Below are 22,828 nucleotides of genomic sequence, written 5' to 3'. Positions count from 1 at the left end.
GTACTGTATTTTGTATTGGTGACAATATTATCCTACCTAAATTGCATGAGCAAAGGAAAAAAAATACTTTGTATAAAATGCAAAGGCTCTACATTCAAGGTACTGCCACAGCAAGCTACACGAATGTACGAAGAATTTACTAGTAGCTGAGATAAAGCAATAGAGACCAGATCCCTTAAGTGCATTCAAATGATAGTTTAGAGTTTTTCACACATAACTGATTGTAATATTGAAGTTAATATAATAAAAGTCCTACTTTTTATTCACAAACTAACATTACATTTCCACTGCATAAAGGTATTACATTTAAATGTAACAGGGAATGACAATCTTGATGCCACTCTGTGTTCTTTGTTGAGACGATATGATGTTCTGCCAAAAGGCTTTTGAGCACTGCAAAAAAGAATTTCAGATTCTGTGTCACTATAATAGGTGGTTGTATAATTATGATTTTTTTTTTGCCTGCGACTGTTTAATTGTCCTTTATAATCTATGTGTGAAGAACTTACTAAACCTGATTAAGTAATAAAGCTAAGATGTTAAAAGTTTGCCACTTAAACACACCAGTGTATGCATACACAAACACATCTTTTATTTTCTGATTTCACATTTTCTATTTGGACTCTCTTCCTACATATTTCAGGTATACAATATGTGTAAACAGAACATTTGATTAGGAACTAAAGGATGAACAACATTTCTGAAATATCATTTAAATATTTGAAATAATACATTTTAAGAATTTCACTTGGGGCCCGGCGGCGTGGCCTAGAGGCTAAAGTCCTCACCTTGAACACCCCGGGATCCCATATGGGCGCCGGTTCTAATCCCGGCAGCTCCACTTCCCATCCAGCTCCCTGCTTGTGGCCTGGGAAAGCAGTCGAGGACGGCCCAATGCATTGGGACACTGCACCCGCGTGGGAGACCTGGAGGAGGTTCCTGGTTCCCGGCTTCGGATCGGCGCGCATCGGCCCATTGCGGCTCACTTGGGGAGTGAATCATCGGACGGAAGATCTTCCTCTCTGTCTCTCCTCCTCTCTGTATCTGACTTTGTAATAAAATAAATAAATCTTTAAAAAAAAAGAATTTCACTTGAATATTTCACATTAGTTACCATTTGGAATATAATTTTGCTTTTACTTAAAATTATAGTTTTCTCCATCGACCTAGATTCTAGAGTCACTAATTCTGATATATTACTTTTAATTATTACCTTGTAAAATTGAAATTTTCATGTGTGTGTATGTTTCCACCATAAAATTAAAGATTATGGAAAAATACTTTTGTAATGAGTCATCAAGTGAACAAATTAATTCTTAATACTTCTTGCTTAAATTGCAAATGTGTTCACCAGATTATTTCCAGAAAAAGAAGTTAAGCTAAAAGGTTGTACAGAACTCAAAATATCAAACTTTCATTTTTTAGTCTACCAGAAGAAAAATATCCATCTTGTATTGTTTCACTGGTTGTTACAACACTAATTTTATAGTGTGACAGTATTACCTTGAAGTTTTTCAGAGTGTAAGGGAGGAGGGAAAAGCGGGAGGAGGCAAAAAGATTGAAGAATACATGATCTTGGAACTCTTCTTATGTATGTATGTATGTATGTGTTTTTGCATCAATGGATGTTGTACTGGTCAAAATGTAAAAGTTTCACTGAAAGTGTTACCAGTCTCTTTAAAAATAAAAATCATGTTAAACAGGAAATTACATGTAAGAGTTACATTAGTAAAGCATATAGGCAGGAAAAAAAAAACTTTAAATGACTCACATAAAACTATCAGGAATAAGAGTGAAAAAAGTTAGAAAATATTTCTCCATAGTACTATGAGTAATATGATAGTGTTTTTATGTTATGTATTTGGTGGCAAGAATTGTCATATTTATACGACACTTTGGATAGTAGTTTACTTTTGGAAATCAAATATGTGCTTTGTTAGAATTGGGAACATTTGAGCCAAGCAGTAGTTTGTCTCTTCATGTTGATCAGCTACCAAATCTTAGTATTAAGTATTATCCTTTTCATGGTAGCTTATGTAGTACATCTCAGTCAAATTCAGAACAGGGAAGAGCCACAATCAGCAAATCCCTGATCAGAAGTAATTCAAAAGTCTGGAAGGTATGTTCACTATTAAAGTCATTAGAAAGTCAGCTTTAGCAAGCTACTAAAATATTTCTTTGATAGTGGATGACTAAATTCTACTCTGATTTCCTTAACTTCTGAAAACATATGACTCTTTCAATGTTATTAAAACGTGTGAGTTATAACCAATTGTCACACAGCATGCTAATCAACCTTAAATGTGAGACCAGGTCCTCTATGATTCATTATATGTTCTTTGACACAGTGGCTAGATTTTTTTAAAAAGCGAAGAATTAGAACAGGTAGCTTGTCATTGAATTGCATCCCTAGGAATCACATAGAAAATCAGTTTTAGTGCAAAGTTTAAACATTGTGACCTTGGGTTTTCATTTGCTATTTTTGTCTACTGGGCCTTAACATAATTCAGAGAAATATGTAAAATTGATAATGCTTTAATATGCTTTCTGAAACAATCTCCAAACAGCAATGTGTCTTGAAAAAAAATCAACTGAGACATATTTTGAATTAGCTACATACTCACTGTCAGTTTTATTAATTGATGGAACAAAAAAGAATGTGCTGAGTGAACACAACTATACAATCAGCTTGCACAGTTCAATGTCTCAGCCTGACTCTTAGCCTTACCCCCTGGTGAAAAATTAGTACTTTCCTTTGGTGAAGGATGTGCAAGGGGAGTGGAATTCTATTTAACTCTTTGAAGTAGAACTACCATAATTAAAAACAGGAAGTTTAAAAAATCTTTAGCATTTCAGCTTTCACAATGGAGTTTGGGAAAGATTAGAGTCTATTCAATGTCATTCCATGGAGAAAGCTTAAATTTTGAAGATGTTAACGAGATTCCATGCTGATGGAAATTAGCTAATAGATACTTGGAAGAAATGAGGTTTTGCTAAGCCCCATCTGGAATGCTCATAAATCTTACAGATTGTATACAGCAAGGTCTCAAGAGATTTTCTTAACCCTGAGCCAGTGTTGTCAATGCTGTCTTTCTAATCTGTTTCAAATTGTAGAAGAAAATATTTGTCACTTTTTTTTCTAACCCATTGTTATCACTATCACTGCAAGTCCTATGCCTCTGAAACACCTGTTATGATTGGCAGGTATGTTTCTACTCCAGGTTCAGATATCTAATCATCATCATAGTGCAGTGAGAGGGTACGATTGTTTGGGAGGTGAAGAAGTCATGAAGGCAGAGTTCTCTGTAATGGGATCAGTGTCCCCAAGAAATAGGACCAAGGGACCTCTTTCATCTTAACTCAATGTGATGACACAACCATCAGAAACAATGCTGTCTGTTGCCATGTAATCTCAGACATTTTAGCATACAGAATGGAGAAACATGTTTCTGCGATTAATGATACCCAGTCTATGGTATTTGCTAGACCCACCTGAGCTAATGAAGGTATCTCACTGTGCTAGGAGATGCTAAGAAAATACAGCCACAGCACTGGTGACTTCAAAGCTTATCATATTCAATGTCTTCTATATGAAGTCAAGCCATTCTTTTATTTAACCTCTTTGGAGATGTGGTCATATTCATGTATATTCTAAAGTTTCCAGAATTTCCTTTATATGTTTGCATATTTTAGTATAATCACGAGAATGTCTTTGCTAAATAATCATCTTTTGAGGGAAACTAAACCTCCCTGGGGTATTTGCAGTAGCTGACAATTTGTGTTCTAGCCTCCACATTGAGTTTGTATTTCAGATATTGAAATTAAATGACTGGTTGTTTTATGCCACAGGGGATTGTAGCACCAATCCAGGCAACCTAAGGTGGTTATGTAAACCATAAAGGGCTAATGAAACTGAGGTCACTGTTGACTGAACCAGATGAGGTCAGGGAGGCTGTGAGCCAAGACCTGAGTGTCAGCTCCAAAGAGGAGGTGTAGGAGAAGACTTAAAAAGCGCTTGTCAATCCCATTAGCTGAAATGCATGGTATGTTCTCATTCAGAGTGCATGTGCAAAACTACAGGAGTGCCAAGAAAAAAATCCATACTGTTCAATAAATGGCTCATAGAACTCTCCATTACTCTCAGAGAAAAAGCATTAAGAACCTGAATTGTCTTTTTTTTTAAAGTTAGGTTAATTACATACTCCTTTTGTGGTCTCAAAGCAGTCTGTAGAGAAATATTAATGAACGTATACTATACCTTATTCTAAATAATTTAATACAAGTATTCTAAATATTCATGACATGCAGAATTTGGTATAAGGTGGCTTGCATATGAAAGTGTATAGAAGTGTATGCATAAGTATATATATATATAGTTGCATTTTTTAGTCTGTATCTATCCAATATACAGCTAACAATAGTTATTCAGGGAATATAAAAGCAAGCTTTCTATGCCTTTTCACTGGTTTCATTCAAATTGTTCTGTTTTCAAACCAATATAAGGTGAGGATTACACTAGTCATGATCTTAAATAGGCTGCTGTATGCTACTCCTAGTCAAATCACGCTAGTTCCATTTCAGTAAACCTTGCCTGTATTCACCTAGCTAAATTAATCATAAAATTGGAATGTGCAGTACAAAGAGAAGTATTGTTGAGATTAAATGTTAGTAAGTCTGGCAAACACAATGTAGTTTAACTTTTGAGGTGAGATTTTCAGTGCAAAGGTGCTTTCTTATAATTTATGTTTATAGTCATATTTTATACCTCTGCTATTTTGGAGATGCCTGAAAAAAGTTACGTTTAACCCATTATTCCAGTCACTGCGGTGAAAAGACTGAGTGAGCTGCGCTGAGATGACAGGTGCGCAGGAAACACGGAGGGAATGGTGCACAATAGCCTGGAACTATTTTTGAAGAGTAACATGGAAGGGTACTGAGTGTTACACTGTATGCTGGAGTTAATGGCCTCAAAGAAGCGCTCTTGCTAAGGAAGAGTCACTCCTGTATTTTGCCTAAAGTAATTTGAACTTTTCAGTTGTGATTTTCATTTACCAGAAATAAAGGCAAATATGTAGATGGGGAACAGAGGTCCTCTTGATGACTATAACTGCAAATAAAGAAACAGCAGTAATTTTCTCTCAGGGTGAAATAGAACTGTAGGATAATAAGGCCAGAAGGGACATTCAGAGGTCATCTTGTCCATCCATCTGCCTTCAGGCTGGACTGAACCCAAACTGCCTACACAGATTGTTATCCACCCTATTTGGAAGGCCTCCAGGGAGAAAAAAATTCTAGTAACTGATTTTAGTAATACAGTCAATGCTCGGCAATTTGTACCATGTGCAAGCTACTTGCTTTTGGTATTATAAAAATTCTCCGTTTCTCTCAGGTTTTAGCCTGTCTCTCCAACAGATTCGAAATTTCTGTGGGATTGTTTTTGACTTTTCCAAATAGTCTTAAATTTTCTGAACCTCTAAATCAATGAACCACATGTTTCACCTTATGCAGTCATAGTTCAAACATCTGACCAGTCCCTGATGCAATTGATTGTCATGGCTTCTGCCTGCTTTGATTTCTGTGCATATTTTTTTATTCATGAACATTGCCTTGCTCATTTAAGTCACATCTGTTGTAATGTTTAGGAATAAGAGAGAACTGTAAAGGATTGAAAAGAATGATAGAGGTTTATTTTCTTTTCATGTAAACAAAAACCCAGAAATAGACTTTATGTGACAGGTAAGGTGATTCAATGTGAACCATGCCCTAAATTACATGTTTATCTCTGTTCTGTAATTCTTGTCACTTGCCAACCATCCTTAAGATAGTCTAGTGGTCAATAAATGAGTATCACAGGACCAAATACTGTATCTGAATTCCAGGAGGATGAAAGAAAAATAATACACCCCTACTATGTAATTTACCAATCTTCAAGAGGTGTCTTCCAGAAACCTAAGGAAATAGCACCTACCCTTATGTCATAGGTAAGAATTTAAGCCCACTCCCACCCTTACTTGAAATGAAAGGTTTTGACATGCTGTTTGGCAAATGAGTAAGCTTCATTGCAACAACATCAGATTTGGAATGAGAAATTAGATATATAGTATCAGTGATCAATTTATTTCAAATAAAGTGTAAAAGAGTAGAGGGGTCAATGTTCACCTTTTAGAAGCTGTCATCCTACTGTCTTTGGTAAACAATGGGAGACTAGAGTTATTAGTAATTAGATCTATGACTTTAGTTACAACTGCAAGGTGATGCTTTGACAATATTGGTATGATTCTTTACACTAGGAAAAAATTGAAAAATGAATAAAGACATCCAATCCATTAGGAATATAAAAGTTACACCATTCTGTGGCAAATAGTTCAGAGAATCTTAGATGCATGCCCATAAAGGATAATGCTGGGGGATGAGTGAGGACCAACTGCTTCGGGAAAGCAGTCAGACTCAGGTGGTTCATGCAAGCAGGATACTGCTATAGCCATCTCCACAACTCCCTCTCATTCTTCCACTTATTTTTCTAAAACATTTATTTATCTGTACATCTATCTATTTATTTGAACGGTAGAGCAAAAGAGAGACCGTGCATCGACTAGTCCGTTGTCTGTATTACCACAGTAGTCAACATTGGAACAAATCAAAGCAAGAATCAGCCTTTTCATCTGATTTCTTGCATGGATGGCAGTGCCTCAAACATTTGTTCCATCATCTTCTACTTTACTGGAAAGCTGGATTAGAAGAAGAGCAGCAGGGAATCAAATTAATCCTCCATCTAATGTGAAACATTCCACAAGTAGTGGATTAGCCCACTGTGCTGTCACCCCTTTTTTCTCTTATTTTTGTTTCCTTATTTTTAAAAATATTTATTTATTTGTATTGGAAAGGCAGATTTACAGAGAGAAGGTGACACAGACAGAAAGATTTTCCGGTTGCTCCCAGGTGGCCACAATGACTGGAGCCTAGATGATCTGAAGCCAGGAGCCAGGAGCTTCTTCTGGGTCTTCCACAAGGGTGAGGGCCCCAAAGTTTTGGGCTATCCTCTATTGCTTTCCCAGATCACAAGCAGGGAGCAGTTGGGACATGAACAAGTGCCTTGAGAGATCCTGGTGCATGACAGGCAAGGACTTTAGGCCTGTTTAGCACTGTTTCCTTACATGTTTTTAGAAAAATTATTCCAAATTCTACATTCTTTACTATTTTTTCACAGCTTGGGTCAGTCATTTATTTCAACATGCATCATTTTTTAAAACATTGTTCATTTATTTAACATTATTTTGTTCATGTGATTTACCGTGGCATACACATTAGTTTTCTAATCAGGTGATTACTTCTAGCACTTTATATACCCAAATAAATCCTGATGTGTGAGAACCTAATTAAGGCAGTTTTTACTATCTGGCTTTAAAGGGTAAGTAGGAAGAGACAAGCATTGGAGCAGATCCTAATAAAAAGTCCCAGCAAAATCAACCTATCACAATGCACAGGATTACAAGACACTTGTTTGAATTTTGTGATCCTCAATATCTGTGTAAAAGACACAAACAATTCTCACATGGTTTAAAAAAATCAAAACTAAAGATGAAACTGTTAGTGGCTGTACTAAAGTTCTGATGTATATAACTCAACTTCTAATAACTTCCCGCATGTCCATGTGGATAAACTTACACCACTGTGAGGAAGGGTTCCCCTATTAAGCGGGCACATGAGGGGAGGGTTATCTCATGAATGAGATTAAATGTGTCTTCAGACGATAGCCTAGCAGCTGAAGTCCTGTCCTTGGACGTGCCAGATCCAATATGGGCACCAGTTCTAATTCCGGTGGCCCCACTTCCCATCCAGCTCCATGCTTGTGACCTGGGAAAGCAAACAAGGACGACCCAAAGTCTTGGGACCCTGCGACATGTGGGAGACGCGAAAAAAGCTCCTGGCTCGTGGCTTCGGATTGGCTCAATACCAGCTGTTGTAGCCACTTGAGGAGTGATCCATCAGATGGAAGGTCTTCCTCTCTGTTTCTCCTCCTCTCTGTGTATCTGCCTTTGTAATAAAAATAAATAAATCTTTAAAAAACTATGTGTCCAAATCAGCAATACGGCAAGGATTTCTACAATCTCCTTATCTAGTCAATATTTTTAAAGCATTTTTAATTTCTTTTTATGAAAATCACCACCAACTTAGTACATTAAAACAATGCAAATGTATTATGTAACTATCCTTGAAAAAAAATTTATACTACTAGAGTAAAACATATATATATGTCTTTCAATTAACCATTCAGCATTATCAGAACCTCTGTGAGTTAGCCAGCTAGGGCAGGTCTCCTAGAAGTTTAGGATAGAGACAAATGTTGACAAATGACAGCAATATCTGCCCAACTGCCATTGCATTTTATTGTAATCACTGTGTAGATTTCATACACTGTAAATCAGACACAAGGAAACTTATGACTTAAAGAAAAAGTATGTTGGGGCGGCGGAGGTGTGGCCTAGCGGCTAAAGTCCTTGCCTTGAACGCACCAGGATCCCATATGGGCGCCGGTTCTAATCCCGGCAGCTCCACTTCCCATCCAGCTCCCTGCTTGTGGCCTGGGAAAGCAGTCGAGGACGGCCCAATGAATTGGGACCCTGCACCCGCGTGGGAGACCTGGAAGAGGTTCCTGGTTCCCGGCATCAGATCGACGCTGCACCGGCCCGTTGCGGCTCACTTGGGGAGTGAATCATGGGATGGAAGATCTTCCTCTCTGTCTCTCCTCCTCTCTGTATATCTGACTTTGTAATAAAAATAAATCTTTAAAAAAAAGAAAAAGTATGTTGGATTTCAAACTATAATCTATTATAGCAATGATGCATAATGCCATGCGTGTTCAATTCCTGGTTTGCTAGTATCCATTATACAGTTAATCCATGAAGATATAGATACAGATATAGATATATGAATATCATAGATATGAGTTTGTATGTGTATATATGTATATATGCACACACAGATTTACCATATATATTAATTTACTTTGCATTTTGCATTAGGATTGCCTTATATTAAAGGAAACATGACATTTGTCCATTTGAGATTGGCTTATTTTAGTGAGCATAATGATCTTTAGTTTGAAATTTTAGACTTTCACTCTTTTAATGGCTGAGTAGTATTTTACAGAGTAAAGGTTTACCTGTTCTATATGATGAAAAAACAAATATTCACTCTAATGCCATGTGACATTTTGTAATCAAACGATGAAAACTGAGTCTTGAGTTATTGGAACTAATTTATCAGCAGAGTTAGGACCATATTTTTCACCAAATAGGAGGTTATTGTGTTGCCTTAGAACCTTGTTTCCTTCAGAGTTGTGTGCTTGTACTACATTCATTGTTCCTCACAGAATCAGTCTTCAAACACGTAACTGGTTGTTAGTGCTTCTATTTACCTATTGAATAATTACTTGCTGGACCTTCAATTAATGTGGGTCATTCATTATTCTAGCTCTGAGTATGCCCAGATGATTTCCATCCTTGGAGGGGTCTCATCTTGGTGTTTACCAGAAGTAGTTGCGGATAATTGTAAGCTAAAGTGATGAGAATGTGCAAAGAAGTAACTTTATCTCATTTAGAGAAGCTGTGCCCTTCAAGTTCAGTCTTCCTGGAGGAATAATGTCATGTGTCAATTATATCTGTATGTGACTTATATTATATACAGCCAGAATAAGTTGAATTTTCCTCATTAGAAGAACATTATTTTTCCTTTTCCTTAACTTCTGGATACTAAACAATCTAGACACTCACTGAAACTTTTTTAAGTTGTCCTTCTAGGTCTCTTTTGTTTGCAATTGTACACAAAACCTTCAATGCCATAAAACCACAAGGAGATTTACAGGCTCAGGCAATTTTCTTTGTGGGATCATTACAAGGAAAATGAAGCTGTTACAACATCTCCAACAAATGTATTCAGCTTTGAATGCTTGTGGACTTTTCTCTGTTTCTTCCATACCTTTCATTTAGAATTAAGTGAAAGCATCAAAAATCCATAGCTCTCTGAATGTTATCTATTTTTCTAAAATCCATCAGAACTTAGTTCATTGCTTTTTCCCTTCTTTAGGCTTGTCAGTAAATTACAATCCAGAACTGTAATTTCAGAAAAGTTCTGTTTATAACTTACATTACACATACATGTAAGGTATATTCTATATACACATGATATGTAATGTATCACATGTTATATTATTACTATACATAAGAGCAATTTATATATATATATGTGTGTGTATATATATCAATGAGGCACAGTTGGCCCTATCTCTGTGTGTTTGTGTGTGTGTGTGTGTGTGTGTGTAAATATATGTAAAAGTTTCTTAATGAGGCATGGTTGGCCCTATCTGCTTCCTTCCTTACCACTATTGCTATATTGTTGTCAACTAAAGTACAAATTTGTCCAAATATTTATGTATTCTTTTCTACTAGCATGGCTGAAATGGCCTGAAAGAAATCAAATAACTATGCTGAACTATTTTCACATGGTCCTTAATGTTATCTGACAATAATTTTATACACATCTGCATACATATTTACATACACATAGTTTTATACATACCAGTTTATTTACTTTTGATGATACCTGTGTTACATATTTTCAGTTCTCCTACAGCCCTTAATTATAATCATTATGTTGAATTATATTATTGTGGGAACAATGACAATTGGAAGGATATGTGCTATCATTTCTATCACTATACATCCCTACGTTTTGACATCTACAGGCACACATTCTGGATTCTAATTTTTTATTACAAATGTAGTATTTATTGTCCAGTTGGTAGTAGATATCAGCTCTTTTTATCTACAAAGCATTATTGTATCTTTTCTTTCGCTCTCTTACATTTCTATATCTCTGCTTTTCTGAGTGAGTTTCAATATGCTTACAGTCAAATTATTATTATCTGTCAGGGCTCTCAATTCTAATCTGAATTTTGAGGCTTAAGAGCAAGAACTGATAGGATAAATCATTGTCCAACAGTTTAAGCCTGAAAATGCAGAGCTGATGGTACCACATTAGTTCCCCATCTGCGATTGTCATAGTCAGCATTGGGACTATCCTCAGTCCCCGTTCAAGGACAATGAAGTCTGAGGTTCCCAGTTAAAAATTAATAGTGATTTCTTCCTTGCCACTTTTGTTCCCTATGTGCCATCAACACTTTGAGTGATACCACAGTGACTGCTTTAATTAGTCTACCAATTCCAATAATATTTCCCTGGAAATTCTCTCATAAGAATACCAAGAAATAATATTTGAGTGTCCCAACTCCCCACTGACAGAAAATTAACCATCCTATGTCATCTATTGTTTTATATATATATATGTGAATGTGTGAGAGAGATATCTATTTATATATAGAAAATTAGATATAGATATACATAGATATATAAACACAAATTGTAAGAGTAGATGTACTATGATATTTATGATCTTTTTCAAGCTTATGATATATGAAAGTGATACACATTCAATACAAACTATCCTTTAATTTGAATATTGACTCTTTCCTGGGACAGAAATATGTGATGTGATATTCTTGAAATGATGATCATTGATAAAAAGCTTCTGCTCCTAGTAAACTATGAGATCACAAAGAAAAACAAGAAACACTGTATGGTGTATTGCTATATTAAGAAATCGATAGGCCTGGCGGCTTGGTCTAGTGGCTAAAGTCCTTGCCTTGAATGCACCAGGATCCAATATGAGTGCCAGTTCTAATCCCGGCAGCTCCACTTCCCATCCAGCTCCCTGCTTGTGGCCTGGGAAAGCAGTTGAGGACAGCCCAAAGCTTTGGGACCCTGTACCCGTGTGGGAGACCTGGAAGAGGTTCCTGGCTCCTGGCTCCGGATCGGCACAGCACCGAGAATTGCGGTCACTTGGGGAGTGAATCGTGGGATGGAAGACCTTCCTCTCTGTCTCTCCTCATTTCTGTATATCTGACTTTGTAATAAATATGAAATAAATCTTTAAAAAAAATTGATAGGTGAGTTGCATTAAATGTACTTGACATTGAAATATTTTCAATTTATTGTGATTTGTTGGGAACCTTTATTCATGCTCAGTTGAATAGCATGTGTAGATATATTGTAGATACGTTTATCTTGACTTCCCTTGCCCTGATATATATCACATTATTTCTTGGCTTTTCTTTACTTTTCTCTATTTCTCCTGCCCTCAATAACTGTTAAACATACCCCAACATGGTTATTTTTTCCTATTAACTCAAATGATACAGCTTTTCACTAAAGTTACCAATAACTTCTGTGCTAATAAACCCTTACTAACTTAACATTTTTTTCCATTTAATTTTCCTACCAGTGCTTTTCTTAATTTTCATTTTTATATATGTTTTGGTTTTAAATAGATTTAATGTAGATGACACATATACTGTGAGTATAGTGATTTCTTTTTTCTCTTTCTTGTTGATGTTCCTCACTGTCCTTTCTGAATGTTGCAATTTTTTTTTCTTTCTGCCTAATTCATTGGCTACTCCTTTTCTTTTTCCTTTACTCTTTCTATATCTCTCCTTAAACAGTCTTGGACACTGGCTGCTTTCTGTTCTCTACTAAAATACTTAGTGAGCTCATTCATTTGCAGGTTTTTTTTCCTCTTCTATTATATTTTTTATTTTATGGTACAATTCCATAGGTTCTAGGATTTCCCTACCCCTTTCCCAAATTCCTCCCCCCAAGTTATTTACCCCATATTGTTACTACAGTATAGTACTTCATAAGGAGTCATAAGTCTGTCATTCTGGCATTTAAGTGTGTCCTGACATTGCTGTTACAGACTCTTGGGGTTTAGGCCTGCCAGCAGGCCCCGAAGTCACCGAGGGTGGGGCAGATGGTGGCCTTCAGCCACAAAAACCACCTAAAGCAAGCTGGTGAGAAATGTCTGTTTTATTATGCATAGGTTACAGGTTTTACTTTTATTTATTTATTTTTTTAGGTTACAGGTTTTAAAGGGTAAGGAAGGGAAGGGCAGGAGGGAGCCTTCCGCAGATTCCATGCCCGCCAAAGACGCTGTAATTGGCTGTATGACAAGTCTGTCTCCCTAGATCTTCCGGTCATGTCAGAGGTCATGTTCAGGTATACTCCCCTTGACCTTGTAGCCATGTTGAAAGTCACACTCCATGTGTAGGCCTGAAGGCTGTGCCTCAGGCCAAGGGGAGGGTTAGGCTTAAGTCACACCATCTAGGTAGCAGGGCAGGGTCCTGGGGAGATCACACAAAACAGACAGTGGCAGACAGTCCAGCATCCTATTATCAAGATGTATTCAACAGTTTCATTGGGAGTCTATCTTTGATTCGTAAGTAGAGATGCTTAATGTATTGTATCTTCACATCTGGATATGATAGTATCTGTTATGCAGTGGGTATACATTCCCTTAAATGAGAAGCCGTGAATCAAAAAAATCACCAAAAGGAATAAAGATAAAACAAAATATTTATAGCATCATGGAACTAAGTGGCACACACCTGAACAACCAATGTGTTAATGAAGAGATGAAAAAGAAAACACAAAAGCTTGTTAGAGAAAATGATGCTACTGGGTGAGCCACAAGTCAGTGAAGAATTTAATAAGAAAAAAAAACTATTTTGAAAAATGAAAATAAAAAAAACAATGTCAAAACATATGGTTGTAGCAAAAAAAATACTAAAAGGGTTATTGATCTTGTAATTTGTATTAAGATTGCCTTGTATTAGAGAGAACATATGGTATTTGTCCTTTTGGGATTTGCTTATTTCACTGAGCATAATGGCCTGTAGTTAGTACAATCTAGTTGCAAATTGAACAGTTCCATTCTTTTTAATGTACATACCACAGTTTCTTTAACCACTCCTCTTTGGATGGGCATCTGGGTTCTTTCCATGTCTTTGCTATTGGAGGCTGTGCTGCTGTCAATATAGGACTACAGATCCAATTCTCATCTGCAGTTTTCATTTCCTTTGAATATATTCCTAGGAGTGGCATAACTGGGTCATTTGGCAGGTTTATTTGGAGTTCTTTAAGCACTCTCAATACTGATTTCCATGGTGGTTGTGCTAGCCTACACTCCCACCAGCAGTGAAGGAGGATACCTTTCTCCCCACCATCCATGCCAGCAAGTGCCGTTAGTAGAATTCTGATTATAGGCCAACATCACTGGAGTTAGGTGGAACCTCAATGTGATTTTCATTTTTATCTCCCTGACACCAAAAGAGCCTGAACATCTTTTTCTATTTCTATTAGCCATTTGATTCTCTTCTTTTGAAAAATGTACATTTCTTTCACCCGTTTTTTTTTTTTTTCTGTCCCTGAGTTTCTGAAACTCTTTGTAAATCTTGAGTATTAGTCCTGTATCAGTTGTATAATGTGCAACAGTTTTCTTCCTTTCCATTGGTTGTTTCTTTGTTTTGTTAAATGTTTCCTTTGCTGTACAGAAGCTGTTTAGTTTGAGGTAGTCCCATTTGTTTATTTTGGCCTTGACTGTCTGTTCTTTTGTATAAGGTAACAGGTGGGGTTTTTATTTCTTACCTTTGCAGGCTGTTAATCAATTGTCCTAGCAGCATTTGTTGAAGAGACTGGGCTTTTTGTCTGGATTGTTTTGAGTTTTCTTGTCAAAGATTAATTGGATATACATATGTGGGCTCCCTTCAGAGTTTCCTAATCTGTTCCACTGATTTTCTTCTCTTTTTATACCAGTACCAGCCTGTTTTGGTGACTGCTACTTCGTAGTGTGTCTTGAGGCATGGAATTGTGATTCCTTCATCTTGATCTTTATTCTTCAGAATGGCTTTGGCTACTTGTGGTCTTTAAATAATATCCCCGTGAGTCCTAATTTTCATTCCAGACAATTCAATAACCACAAACATGTGTATCCACCTACCTATTGTCTAAGAAACATGTTAAGGATTATCTCTAATGAAACACATTCAAGAAGTGCCTCACCCCTTGAAACTACTTTATTATAGCCTTTTTTTTCTCCATTGGTGGCAATATTTTTGGTTTCTTGCTGCAAAAGGTAATAAATCCCTGACTTTCTCATTAACTCACTGTATTGAATTTATCAGAATATTATGTTATTTTAGACTTCTGAAATATATCCAATATTCTGTCACTTGTCAGCAGCTGTAGCATTATTATCTAGGATCAGACCAAAATTATCTTGTTCCATGAATGACCGTAATGAGCACACATCTCATCTCCCTTATTTCAAGATTGTCACGCTACATTCTCAAAAAGATACGCATGTAATCTAACGTCAGGGGCCAATTATTAGACTTAAAAAGAAATCAAATCCCTCAATAACATATGGAATTATTTATAATATGGACATGTGTTAGTTATCCAACTTCATTTGTAATTACTGTACACCATAATTGCTTCTCTCTCAAAGTTTTAGCTTGCAACAACAGTGTGTTAAATAAATCGTGGGTCTCCTGCCTTTCTTTGTATAAACAAAAAATGGAGACAACGTGTTTTCTTATTAACACTAGAATCATTAATAATGATGATAGTTAAAAAACAAAGCTACTGAGTGCCTTGGAGTATTGCAATGATGGCAAATTTATTGCTTTGGAAAATAATTAGATTGTGACTGCCTAATCCTCAAAACAATGGTGAACTGCTTACCAGTCCAAATAAATGTGTTCCTATGCCAATTGTTGACAAAAAGAAGTTTCAGTGTCCAACTTAACTCTAGTTTTCTGAGTTGTTTCAAGCTATTTGCTTTAGTATCATTTCCACTTTGGAAATCAGTAATTAATGTGTAACACCATAGCCTCGCAGAGTTTTTATTTTGACATTGCAAAATTCTCTTCATGTCCTCTATCCTCTATCAGTCCTCGGCATCTTGATTTCTTGGTCTTCAAGTGAAGAATGAAATTAATCATGTGCATGTTCTTGCCCTTGCTTCTACCTCAGATTCAAAAGAAATTGCCATCATTTTTAAGGTTAGTATAAAGGAATTCTTTCTGCACCTACAACTCAGCCCAAGATTTTTAGTAGTTCTGTTGTGACCTGAGGTATTGACAGTCCATGAGGTTTTACATATCAAAGTCTTGAACTGAGAATTTCCAATATATTGACAAAATAGGTCACAATATTGCTTTGTACAATCATTTGTACTACTGCTTTGAAAACTAAACTTTAAGATGTATGTGTGCTCTTTTTTTTTTACATATTATACCACTGGCAAAAATTGATTAGTTGCATATTGTCTGGAAACTTTGGCATATAAGCAAGCTTCAAATGTGTAAACCAATATAGCTCTGAGAGACAAACTATAGCCCCTCTACTCTCAGGAGCCAACATTCTAAACAAGAGTGTTGCTGGACTGCCGTTGTGTCTATTTTCAGAGTCATGGACAGCAGTCAGGCACGCAGTGGCAAATAAATATAACTCTTGAGTCTAATTTCCCCTCTACATATTACTTGACCTAAAAGGTGGGAATGGCATGTCTTTTAGTCCTGGAAGTTCCAGAATTTGTGTCTAAAAGTGGATGACACACAGAAGAAAGAATATGAGGAGGACCTTGTGAAATATGGATGTTTTCTAAAATGACAGGAGTAAGTTGTGCTTTTTAAGGAATTATTAACTTCGTATGTATATATTTTAAAAGTGTCAGTTTGTGAGTCAGGGAAAAATTCTTCCCCAGATATTTTTACCTCCTTTTTTAAACTTTCCAGTTTGTATATTTTATTTTTTATAAGAAATGAGAAGCAAAATAAAATGAAGATACTGTGATAAATATGAAAAATGTGTTCTTGTCATATTTAATAAATTTGATCAAAATTATGAATATAAATATAACAGCTGATATATCTATTAACTGTGCATTAGAGTCTTTTAACCATATTTTTGTTAAAACTTAACTATTGCTGATAGAGCACTTAATTCCTCAGTGACTATACAGGTATCAATGTTAATATGTATCACTATTACCTTATATATGAAGAAGCTCTTGTGTTTTGTTATTGGTCAATTAAAAGTATGTTTAGTTTGAGTTTTAATCTCAAAAGTCATGCTCCAGAGACTGCACATTTTCTTTGTTTTAGGGTAGATGGGTAGTAAATAAAGTTATCAAGTGATTTTTTAAAAATTAATTTTACCCAACAGGTATTAAATATTTTTATTTTAGTGTCAATTCTTTTATGTAATGAACATTGGATATTTGCAACATGCCAAGTTTTGTTCTACACAATTATAGCTGATTCATATCTAATTATACAAGGACATTTAAAAAGTTTCATTATTGCAATGAAGAGACAAATTAATTTCTGTGCAAAAATATTGAAATCCATGCTTTTCACAAGGATAATTTTCTGTGAATGTTTTAATGGCCCTTTGTGTATGCATGAGTTTCCTTTTTTTTGCACTAAAATGTACTTACCATTTTAAAATTTTTCTTGAAATAAAGAGAACAGATTTTATTATTTCATAGTTAAAATTAGTTTTTATTTTTATAAATGAATTAGCTATCAAGGATGTCCTTTTCTTCATAGTTTTGGAAAATAGCAACGCATCTACATTAGAGCAAAATATCACATTTGCATTGGATAGGTATGCACAGCAAGGATATCATCATGTCCTGTTTCTCTACCAATTTAAATTAGCCCCTTCTCCTGCTTTGGAGAATAACAAAGAGCTAAGTAGTTTGCCAAAATGCAGACAATTAAATGACAAAATCCCAGTAGTTTGCAGAGCTCATTCATTGAATTTGAATGTTCTGTCATTGCCCAAGTGATGTTGACCCAAATAGTCCTATACTATTTTCCTAGTTTGTGTTAGTCAGTCTGTGTTAGGTCAAGAAGAGGTAGAAATCTCAAGTCACATCTTGTCTTAGACAATTTTTCTCATTAAAAAAAAAACTTCTTATTTATTGTTACAAAAGCCTGAATTATCTGTATAATTCAGCATGAAATCACGCCTGTAAAATAAAAGGACTTCTGCTATCCAATAACTGACCTTTCCATGAATACTTTCATAATCAAATATTCTGTAAATCAAAATAAGTAAAACTAAGCACTGCTTATACAGAATATTTCAAAGTAGATGTTTGTTAATCTTTTTACTTGTTTAATAAAAAACATTTACAGCGATCTCCCCCTTTACCTTAATGTACTATATCCTGAGTTGTTTTGAACTGTGTAGTTACATGCAAATTCCAACCCAACTTACTCTTTTTACCCCAGCAATTCTAAGCTCATCTCATCTGTGCTTCCATTTTCTGCCTATTCTTACTTTAGTAATTTCTGGATTATCCCATTAAATTTCAGCCACCACTTAGCTTCCCATGACATCTTCATCTGCTTTTCCTTCTCCTGAGATCTAGGTGTGTATTTCTGACTGCCTCCTACTTCTCATGAATGCTCTCCAGGTATATCAACCCTTGTCCAAATCTGAATTTATCATATTTTACCATATCCAACTACTCACAAAAAGCATATTGTTTAACGTCGTAACTACTTCTAAGTTAGTTTTCTGAATGCAAACTATCAATAACATGCATTTTACCTAACTTCTCCTCCTAAAATATCCATCTATGTAAATTATCCTGTTGTAACTACTCCAGAATCTATATTCTTTTCAACTAAACATGCTTAGTTTTACTCAAAATAATATTTTAAGAAACTAAAGCAAATCTCACAATATCTTTTGATCATTTGTCCTAATCCATTGCAGCCACTAATCTATTTAGTGAGTAATACTATCTTTGAATAATCAAACTCCCATTTAAACCTACTGGATAAAATGCACATTTCTTATCAAGGCAGATAGAAATATGTGTATTTCTCTAGTCCATCTTCAGCTTTTCTTATGTATCCAGTATTTCAGCTGAGCCAAAATTTCCCAGATCAATTAAATCGTCATTGGCATTTTATTTAATATATCTATTTCTACCTGTAATTTGAGAATTCTGTGTTTGCATTTATATATCTTTGGAAGTTCATTCCGAGTATCTTATCACAATAAATGTTTTTATTCATACTCTTGAGTATTATATTTCTTTTTATTGCATTATTTATTAATACATATAAAATGTCTTATTTGAATACGATATAAACAATCCCAAGAATATAATACCTTCTTTCCTCTCTACACATCCTTCTTTTGTTGTTTTCTCGTTTTAATTTTTACCAGCATGCTTTTAATTTACTTTTAAATCATTAGCTCAGTTCTTTTTTAAACAAGAAATCCTACAGGTAAAAAATAGATAGATCATCATTCCACATGGGTATAGACAAGAGATATAGAGAGCAATTTAATCTCAATGTATTGGTTTAATTTGAATTATATTAAGGTTTTCTTTGTATTCTATGTACTAGATACACTTGCTAAGAAAAAGCATAAATTCCTCTTGGGGTCTGGCTTATTTTACTAAGTGCAGTAGCGTCCAGTTGCATCCATTTTGTTCCAAAAGAGAGGATTCCATTACTTTCAGTCTTGAGTAGTATTTCATTACGTATATGTACCACATTATCTGTATCTAGTCATCATTTGATGGACATCTAGGTTGCTTCCGTATCTTATCAATTATAAATTGAGCTGCTATTAACAGCTTGTGTGTGTCTTATTGCAAGGAAAGTTTTATTGAACTACTTCCCTTTTATATCTGTCTTTCCATATCTTATAATTTTGAATTCTCTCATTGCAAACTTTATTTACTCAACAATTTTTCTAAGTGTAATATATTAGGCTATGTGTTAGATTGAGGGATTCAGAAATAAAATGATGTTTGAAATATCAAGAGACTCACAGTTGAGGAGAATCCAACCTGTAAACAACAGCCTTACAAGTGATATTAACAATTTTACAACGTTTTATTTGAAATACTGTGATGTTTGATGAAGAACACAGGTTTTTCATTAGGTTCCAGGTTGTGTGAGTATTTTTAAATTGTTTGAGAGTCACAGAAACAGGAAATAGAAGGAGTGAAACAGAGGGAGAATGGGAGAATGAGTCAACAATGGTGTTTGCTCGTTTACTCCCCAAATGTACTCAGCATTCCGTCCCAACTCTTATACATACAGACATACATACATAAAATGTACTCAGAGATGAACTGAATCTGGATTTCCCATAGGCTCAGCAGGCACACAAGTGCTTGAGCCATCCCTGGCTGCCTCCCACAGTACGCATTGATAAGTAGGTGATACTGGTAACAGAGTCAGGACTCAAATCCAGGCACTTCAATATGAGATGTGGATGTCTCAAGTGGAAATAGCCCATATGCCCAACACTAATGTGAGTATTGAAACAAAGTGAATGTAAATCAGGGACTTGCACACATTAGCTGGGAAATTCTTGAACTCCATTAAGAGGTAATTAAGTAAACTAATGACTGCCAACCTTATGACGCCAGTGTCATCTTCACCTTGGAGAGAAAAAGGGAAGAAAATGTAGAGTGCCCTGTTTGTCGTTTGGCAAATTAGAGAGCCTTGGAGGAGGTGGAACTGATGCAGAGGTGCTGATCTTGATAGAGAAGGAAAGAGAAAACATCTGTGTCTTCTCCCTTTTAGAGACGTTCTGCCCCACTAATAATTCCATCCGAAACCTGAAAGATACAGAAACATTGGTCATACTACTTTAAGCCTTGATTTTCTCATTTCTTATCTGGAACAGTAATGCTACCTTGATGTTAGTGTGCTAATTAGTGTTAATGTAGAAAAGCATTTCAGGACACTAGGAAAACTCAGAATTCTCTGATAGATGGTTTCATTTTTTCACATTTTTATATTTAAATCACAACAGAGTTTGAAAACACGATATTTATTTCTCTGCCTCATTACTTTTGTACTTCTTACGCTTAGCAGACTATCTGGAAGATAACTATTATTCATAACAATCATGAGTTTGTTACTATGTTCCACAAAATTTCCAGCTGAAGGCCCTAAGTTAGATGCTAAGAGTGAGCAATGCATTCTCACACCAATATTCACCAGATTTAGGCTACATGATGGGAGATCCCTTGTGGTCATGCCTGCTCTCACTTCTACCTTTGTAAGTAGTTTCTCACCAGCTGCATACATAAAAGAATGAATCCTCTTATGGAATAACATTTTCTGCAGTGTCTGCTGTTCTTACACAAGCCTAGTTTTATCTGCCTGAGAAATCTCAGGCAGAACGCAGAGAAGGTACTGGCTGCTGAATAAGTAATAAAGAGCCTGTTGGGAATGATGCTTTTCACCCTATAAAAAGGAAGCAAAAATTGGAAATTAGCTCTTAGGGAGTTATGTGAATGAATTGGGGAACATATGTGTTATTTCGTTGTTGCTGTTCTTTTTTTCTGTTTTTTTTTTCTTTATTTTTGACAATCTTTACATGGTTAATTAGGTCGCCAAGGGTCAAGGGCTACAGGAAAGTGAATAAGACTGTTATTTCCACATTCTTGTTTTTTTTCTGTATCTGGGGGAAAGGGGGAGATAAATGAGAAGCCCCACCCAGCCTCCCACCCATCCCAGGTCCCCGATGTGGGGCATGCTCCGAGGGTCTTGCTCAAGTGGTTTTGATAGTTCAACAGTTATGAATTGCTGCCAATCTCATCATTCCAAGCATGATTTTTTTTTCTTTTCAGTGGCTTCTTTGAGATAGTTATTCTAATAGTTGGGTATCAGATACTTTGAATGTTTGATTATGACTCACTTCTAAAAGATTTGTGACCAGACAGTGTAACACATGGGCATTTTCTGCCCTAAAGTAAGAGATAGTTATAACTGACATTTTTGGAAGTTCTTGGCAGTTGTGATTCTGCACAGCTAAGTCGAGTGGTCATTTGTGACTGGTCATTTTCTATTGCATTTTGAATGCAAAACTGGTCATGGTCATGGCAGCTTAGAAGAAAAATACATTTTTGAAAAGCTTTAGCCAGCAGTATAGGTTATTATATATGAAACAAATGATTCCAGAGGATTTCCATAGCCCTCTTAAATCTTAAGCTCTCTCTAACAAAGAGAAGACCCTTCTATTAAGAAAAGCCACTCCATCTTTTTCTGTTTTCAAGGAGTAACACTAATAGCTCTCACCCCTGAGGCACCCAAGGTAAAGACATTCACATTCAAATCCAGACTTGGAAGTTGTAGCTGACTGAGCTTCACTTACAAAAAAGGCTTAAATGTTGTAATATACATGAAAGAAAAATGATCTTAATTATTTCTCAGAAGATGTTAAGAGGAAGAGTAAGCAAAGATATCAGTAAATGTATAAGTAAATCGGAAGTAACGTTATACTACATATTAATGATGGTTCATCATGTGGTGAAAAAGGCAAGGAGCTCCCACAGTATTTAACTGGAGATAGAGATTTCTTTGATTGATGTGCACACACCCAATAACTGGGCCCACAGTAGCTGAGCAGGATGGGGAACACACGGAAGAATCAGTCCTTACTGAGTCAATGCACTTACCGTCTACAGTCCCTCTTTTAACCCATAAAGTAATTTTTTTCACTCACTTATGAGGGGGGTTTGTGTTATTTACGTTCCTCTTTTTGTAAGATTTTTTTTTTTTGTTTTCAGTTGAAACAGATTACAGAGAAAGAGGAAAAGACAGAGTGAAACACAGATTTTCCATCGACTTGTTCACTCTCAATATGTCTGCAGTGCTCAGGCAGAGGATTAGCTTGCTACACTACTTCACCAACTTCATAATTTCCATTCTTAAACAGCAACCCAAAAGTAGTCCAGCTAAATGGATATTTATGGAAGTAGTCTCTGGATTCATTGTAAACCTTTAATTGACTATGAGATTCATAACATTGTATGTTAACTTAGAGACAGCTGGTATTTTTTTCAGTCACAAACTTGATACTTTTTTTTCTACATGAAT

The 22,828-nt window shown here is 35.7% G+C and overlaps 1 protein-coding gene across 1 annotated transcript in view; it reads left to right on the top strand.

Moving 5' to 3' along the window:
- The window catches only part of LRP1B (LDL receptor related protein 1B), a 1,366,825-nt gene that overhangs the window by 317,400 nt on the left and 1,026,597 nt on the right, over positions 1-22,828 (top strand). The window lies entirely within an intron of this gene.

Source organism: Ochotona princeps, chromosome 5 (assembly GCF_030435755.1).
Source record: "Ochotona princeps isolate mOchPri1 chromosome 5, mOchPri1.hap1, whole genome shotgun sequence".
NCBI lineage: Eukaryota > Metazoa > Chordata > Mammalia > Lagomorpha > Ochotonidae > Ochotona > Ochotona princeps.
This window is presented reverse-complemented; position numbering and strand designations above follow the sequence as displayed.